Raw genomic sequence first — 6,891 nt, forward strand, 5'->3', positions numbered from 1 at the left:
AGGCAGTCTGGGGGAGGGTGGTGTATGTTTGGAATTAGAGGAGGGAGGGAAGGATGGACGGCAGAGTTTCACTGTTTCACTTGCTTTTGCCAGTCACCATTTCTCCAGCAAATATTTATTGTTTACCTGCCATGTGCCAGGCACTGTGCTAGGGGCTGGTGAGCAAAACTACACATGCGCCTTTCCCTGGAGCCGCTAACGGTCTGGGGCTGGGGCGGGGGTCAGGGGATGACATTAACCACATGTTCACGCAACAATTCACGCAACATGTCCAGAACAATTTGTTGAAAATGGTTGCATTGTTTTTGTATTTTTGACAAACATTTGGTCTTATACTCGTGGATGAATGGCTGGACTTTCTATTTACTTGTTCCATTGCTAGATTTATCTATCCTTTAACAAAAAGTACACATCGTCTTGATTACTATCACTTTTGTTTGTTTGTTTTTTTGTTTGTTTGTTGTGGTACGCGGGCCCCTCACTGCTGTGGCTTCTCCCGTTGCGGAGCACAGGCTCCGGACGCGCAGGCTCAGCGGCCATGGCTCACGGGCCCAGCCGCTCCGCGGCATGTGGGATCTTCCCGGATCTGAGCACGAACCCGTGTCCCCTGCATCAGCAGGCGGAACTCTCAACCACTGCGCCCCCAGGGAAGTCCTACTAGCACTTCACCTTTGAGAAGTGTCAGCCTATCAACTTTGTTTTTCTTTTTCAAAAATGAAAAATGGCCATTGTAGGTCCTTTGCATTTCCATATGAACTTTATAATTGGCTTGCCGATTTCTGCTTAGATTTTCACTGGGACTGCACTGACTTTTCAGATCACTTCAGAGAATATTGACATCTTAACAATTTTGAGTCGTCCTATCCATGAATATGTTACATATTTCCCTTTATTTAGATTTTCTTTAATTCTTCTCAGCAATGTTTCATAGTCTTCTGTGTAGAGGTCTCGCATGTCTTTAAATTTATCTCCAGGTGTCTTACGTTTTTGGATGCCATTGCCAATGGAATTTTATATTTTACTTTCCAACTGTTCCTTGCTATAGAAATACAATTGATTTTTATATATTGACTTCCAATTTCTAGCAACCTTGCTAAATTTGCTCATATTTATGTAGTTGGGGTGTGTGTGTGTGTGTTGTGTTTTGGTATATTCCTTAGGATTTTCTTTGTACACAATCAAGTCATCTGTGAAGAAAGTTATACTTCCATCTTTCCAAACTGTATATTTTTATTTCTTTTTCTTCCATTATTTCAACGACCACAGCCTGCATTACAATGTTGAATAACAGTGGTGAGAAAATACATTCTTGTCTTATTCCCATTCTTGGAAGGAAAGGCTTCAGTATTTCATCATTAGTATGATGTTAGCTCTAGGTTTTTCATAGTGACCTACACTGAGGAAATTCCCTTCTATTCCTAGCTGGGTGAGAGTTTTTTTTAAATCATGAATGTGAGTGGAATTTTGTCAAATGCTTTTTCTGCATCTATTGAGATGATCATAGAATTCTCCTCCTTTAATCTAATATTTTGAATTAATAATTAATTTTGGAATGTTAAACCAATCTTGCATTCTTGTGATAAATTCCAGTTGGTGAAAATATTTTTTCTTTTTTTTTCTTTTAATTTTATTTATTTATTTTTGGCTGCATTGGGTCTTCGTTGCTGCGCGCGGGCTTTCTCTAGTTGTGGTGAGCGGGGTATACTCTTCTTTGCGGTGCGCAGGCTTCTCATTGCGGTGGCTTCTCTTGTTGTGGAGCATGGGCTGTAGTTGCGTGGGCTTCAGTAGTTGTAGCTCGCGGGGTCTAGAGCGCAGGCTCAGTAGTTGTGGCGCACAGGCTTAGTTGCTCCGCAGCATGTGGGATCTTCCCGGACCAGGGCTCGAACCATTGTCCCCTGCATTGGCAGGCGGATTCTTAACCACTGTGCCGCCAGGGAAGCCCTATTATTCTTTTTACACATTGCTAAATTTAATTTGCTAATATTTTGATAAGGATTTTTGTGTCTGTATTCATAAGGTGTATTTTCTGTAATTTTCTTGTAATCACCCCGTCTGGTGGGGTTTTTTTGACTTTTTATTTTATTTTCTTCACACACATACACTGTATTTTATTTTTACAAGAGATAAATAAACTGACACCAAGCATTGTAAATGGATGACCACAACAAAAGCAACAATGATTGCAATTACCAAACACGAAACACACTCATACTATGTCATAATATTGACAATCAGTCCAGTAACCCTCCACTGTAACAGCACCTTTACTTTACAGTGAAAACTGATTTGTATATTTTTTGCCTCTGAGTCCTTGTGAGATTTTTTTTTATTCAAACAGAAAGTCACAAAAATTGTAATCATCCTCATCAGTTCACTCAGTCCCATGTAATTAATTTTTTTCATCTTGATCTTTTGTTAGCACTTTTATGAATTCATCAGTTTTCCATTAGAGTTCTGAAAATGCTTATTCATTCAGTTCAGCAGTATAGTCAGTTACCAGAAACCTGTACTTGTCAGAGTCTTTACCATGAATTCCTTGAAGATGAAACCCTTTTATAGGAACGTTTTTGCGAAAGCATCAGAGTACACCCAGAACTGTCTGTAAATGACAGAAGACTTAAAAATGACCACGGTTAAAGATTTGATGAAAGTTCATAATAATGCAATTGACAAGGAAATTTAGTTATTTCTGAGATATACATTTTAAAGTAATAACTAGAATTATGACTTATAACATTATACCAGAACATATAAGATTTTTAGAATTTTAGATTTTTACATGAAATTTCTAAAAACCCTGTCTGTTTTTGATATCCGTGTAATTTCAGCCTCATTACATGAACTGGGAACTGTTTTCTTCCTCTCTATTTTCTGAAAGAGAGTGATGTTATTTCTTCCTTAAATATTCGATAGAATTCACCAGTGAAGCCATCTGAGGCTGGAGTTTTCTTTCTGGAAAAATTTTAAATTTAATTCAATGTCATTAGCAGCTATAGGCTATTCAGACTTCCTATTTCTTATTGTGTCAATCTTGATAAAATATGTTCTAAAGAAATGTAGCCATCTTATCTAAGTTTCCAAATTAATTGGTATAAAATTATTTATAACATTCTCTTATTATTGTTTTCATGTCTGTGAAATATATCATAACAACTCTTCTTTCATTCCTAAAATTGGTAATTATTTTTCTCTCTTTTTTACTTGATCAGTCTAGCTAAGGTTAAATTAATTGTATTGATCTTTTCAAAGAACCAGCTTTGACTTTGTTTCCTCCTTGCTCATGTTTTCTATTTCATTTATTTCCACTCTTATTTTTAGAATTTCCTTTTTAAAAGTTAACTTTGGATTTAATTTTCTCTCTTCCTAATTACTTAAGGTTGACCACAGATCACTGATTTTATACATGTATTCCTTTCTGATATAATCACTCAAACCTACAAATTACCCTCTAACCACTGCTTTAGCTTCATCCTTTTCTGTAAACTAGACTTTAGAGTTTCTCAAACACTTGCAATCAGACTGATTCTCTGAAAGATAGCTTCTAGGAATATATCCCAAACCTCTAAGGAAATGGAAATCTGGGGGCAAGTTTATGTTTCTAAAATATCGTGGAAGAATACATGGACTGAGAATAATAATAGTAATAAAATAATAATAATAAAATGTGAAACTCCTTAACATCTTCCCCAGTGATCTGCATCTTGAATGGTCTCTGAAAGAGCATCACGAGGGAAAGGGAGCCTAATATTAATATCTTGAGGGTATAAATTGTATTCACCACCCCAAATATCTGTTTACAATATAGTTTAGTGGGTTACAAGGGGAAGATAATACCATTCCGTCTCTCCAGTGGAAAACAAGTGTGTTCCTGTTCCCATTCAGCACTATTGCCAGATAGCAGTGAAATGTCTGAAAGGGAAAAATCAGAATGGAAGTGTAGTGGAAATTACTAGTGTAGTGGAATTACCATCTCATTTCTGGGCACAAGGAAGGCTACACTTCCCAGACTTCTTGCAGCTAGGCAAGACCGCATGACTAGTTCTGCCCAATGGGATATAAGCAGAAGTTATGTGGGCGGGCAGCCTTTCAACGCCTTCTTTCCCTGACTTGGCAACAAATGATATTGCAGGTAGTGAAAAGACTTTGTCACTGTAAGTTCCTGAATGGCTACTGACTGCCTATGTGGATGGCTTCACTCAAGCCCACTCTCTTTAGATACACAACAAGAAGTCAACTTTATTTTGTTAAGCCATTGTGATTTCAGGATAAAATTGTTGCTGCAACCCAACCTAGCTCTTTGCTACTCAAAGCATTAGAAATGTAGTCTCAGGCTCTACCCCAGACCTCCTGAATCAGAATGCACATTTTAAGAAGATCCCCAGATAATTCATATATTAGTTTTCTGGGACTGCCATACCAAAATACCGCAGAAAAGGTGCCGTAAACCACAGAAATTTATTTCTCACAGTTCTGGAAGCTGGAAGTCCAAGATCAAGATGTCAGAATGACTGATTTCTCTTGAGGCCTCTCTTCCTGGCTTGCATGGCTGCCTTCTCATTGTGTCCTCACATGACCTTTTCTCTCTGCATGCATTCATGGTGTTATCCTAATCTCCTCTTCTTATAAAGACACTAGCCAGATTGGATTAAGACCCTTCCTAATTGCCTCATTTTAACTTAATTACCTCTTTAAAGGCTCTATCTCCAAATACAGTCACATTCCGAGGTATTTGGGGGTTTAGGGTGTCTACATATGAATTTGGGGGGGTGACACAATTCAGTCCCTAACAATTCATATGTATTAGGAACACTGACCTAATCTATCCAAAATGTATAGCAAGTCATCCTGAGACTCTAACATGACTACTGTGGTCTGATTTGTACTTAACGCTAAGATAACTACAAGGCTCCTTCTGACTTTGGGTGTTTTATCATTATTTAGACTCACCTTTCCACCACTGTCTTTGGAACAAGTAATCCTCAGATTGCAACCATATTCTGCTTCTTAGGGTGGATAACAAATCAATGATACATCTACTGAAATGCAGATTTCATTTTGGTGGTATGGTCTTGAAATCACTACATCAATTCAAAAGCTAAAGGATCCTTATTGGATGTTTCCAAAATAAAACAAGAAGGCATGTTATTTTCTTTTGCAGAGATCCAAGCTCTACCCAATGGTAGGCATCACACAAGGGAGTTTTCAAGGGAGTTTACTGACTGTATGTTGAACATTTACACTAGACAGACATCTTCACTATGGTGCCAAAATCTATATACTGAGGTCTAAATTTAGATTTAGAAGGGAATCATACAAAGCTTAAAAACATATTTTGTCATTCCAAACTCACAGACTCTTGCTGATATAAGAATGCAAGCCAATTATGTTCCAGTGCATGGGCTGGCTTTACAACGTGCCCACCAAGTGGCTGTGTAGACTCTGCACGAACAGCTCCAGTGCTAGGAGTCCACTGCCTTCCAAGCTGGCCTTCTCTCTCTCCCAACAGCTGACTGTCCTTTATCCATTGTTATTCTTGTGGTCATGTCCACTCTTCCCAGTCATGCCCGTTTGGTTACATAGAAATCTAGTCTTTTCTCATAAAATTGCCTTTCAGATACTTGTACTTTGCTTTATAATATTTCCCAGTTTTCTCTTTTTCAGGCTAACCACATCTATGTGGCTTTGGGAGAAAAAAAACAAAACAAAAACAGGAAATCAAACACTCTTTTAAATCCTAACACCATACTTCATAATAATATGAACAAAACAAAGGGTTCCTTATAAAACTACCATTTTATGACTCTGAGCATTGATTCTGCATTCCCAATTGGCAGGTCATTTGGCATTATTTCAAAATTTCACAAACTGCAAGTCCAGAGTGCCATTAAACGCAGAGAACTGACACCAGGGAGCACAGCACAATGGTCTAGAGCTGTGCTATCCAATATGGTAGCCACAATCTACACATCTGAATAGAGTCAGGCAGACTTTGGCTTTAACTCCAATTCTGCCACTTGGAAATATTACTTAACCTCTCAGAGTCTCCACTTTTTCCTCTGTAAAATGGGAGTAATAATAAAACTCAATTACAGAACTTGCTTTACATTACCTGTTCTTGACCTCATATGATAATGTGAATAAAGTGTTTAATAAAGTAAATACATTTTCCTTATCAGAAGCTGAGGGATCAAGTAACAGGACTAATGGGAAACATAAAGTTAGAGACAGTCCATTCAAAACCTATGCAATTTTGTAACCAGAGCACCAACAAAAAGGTGATCCGTGGTAGCTGGGGAGATAAATTGGACTGCCCAGTAGGCAGGTCAGTATGGCTGGGGGCTGTCATCTTAGATATAAAAAATATACAAAAGTAATAGAGTGGAAATGCTGGAAATTAGAGCAAGGCTGAAAAGAGATGAAACAATGCAATCAGAAGTGGAGGTGTGAGCCATGGGCTGCCACGAAGGTGGGCATGGGAAGAGTACATACAACCTGCTATGAACTGGAGGCCATGTAAACCTGGGGTGGGAGCCCAGGGGTAAGTCTCTATCTTGAATATTTAAAACTACAAATGATAGGGACTCCTGCTGCTAGTACAGCAGCAGGCTACTGGTTCTTTCTCTCTCCCACCGAAGATTATAATTCTACTCTCACTATTCCAGGACCCTTTGCCATGGATAAATTGTGTATGAACCAACACAATTTCCTCATTATACCAATGTGAACCTAAAGTCAAGTCCTGGCTCAACCCTTATAAGCTTTATCAACCGCATATATTATTCAACTTCTCTGAACTGCAAGGCCCTTGCCTTTAGGAGAAGGACAGTGTTCCATGCCTGCTAGTTGCATGGACTCTTTGGAGGTTCAGATAAGAAGCTGTGGAGTTTTGCA

Source organism: Lagenorhynchus albirostris, chromosome 7 (genome assembly GCF_949774975.1).
Source record: "Lagenorhynchus albirostris chromosome 7, mLagAlb1.1, whole genome shotgun sequence".
NCBI lineage: Eukaryota > Metazoa > Chordata > Mammalia > Artiodactyla > Delphinidae > Lagenorhynchus > Lagenorhynchus albirostris.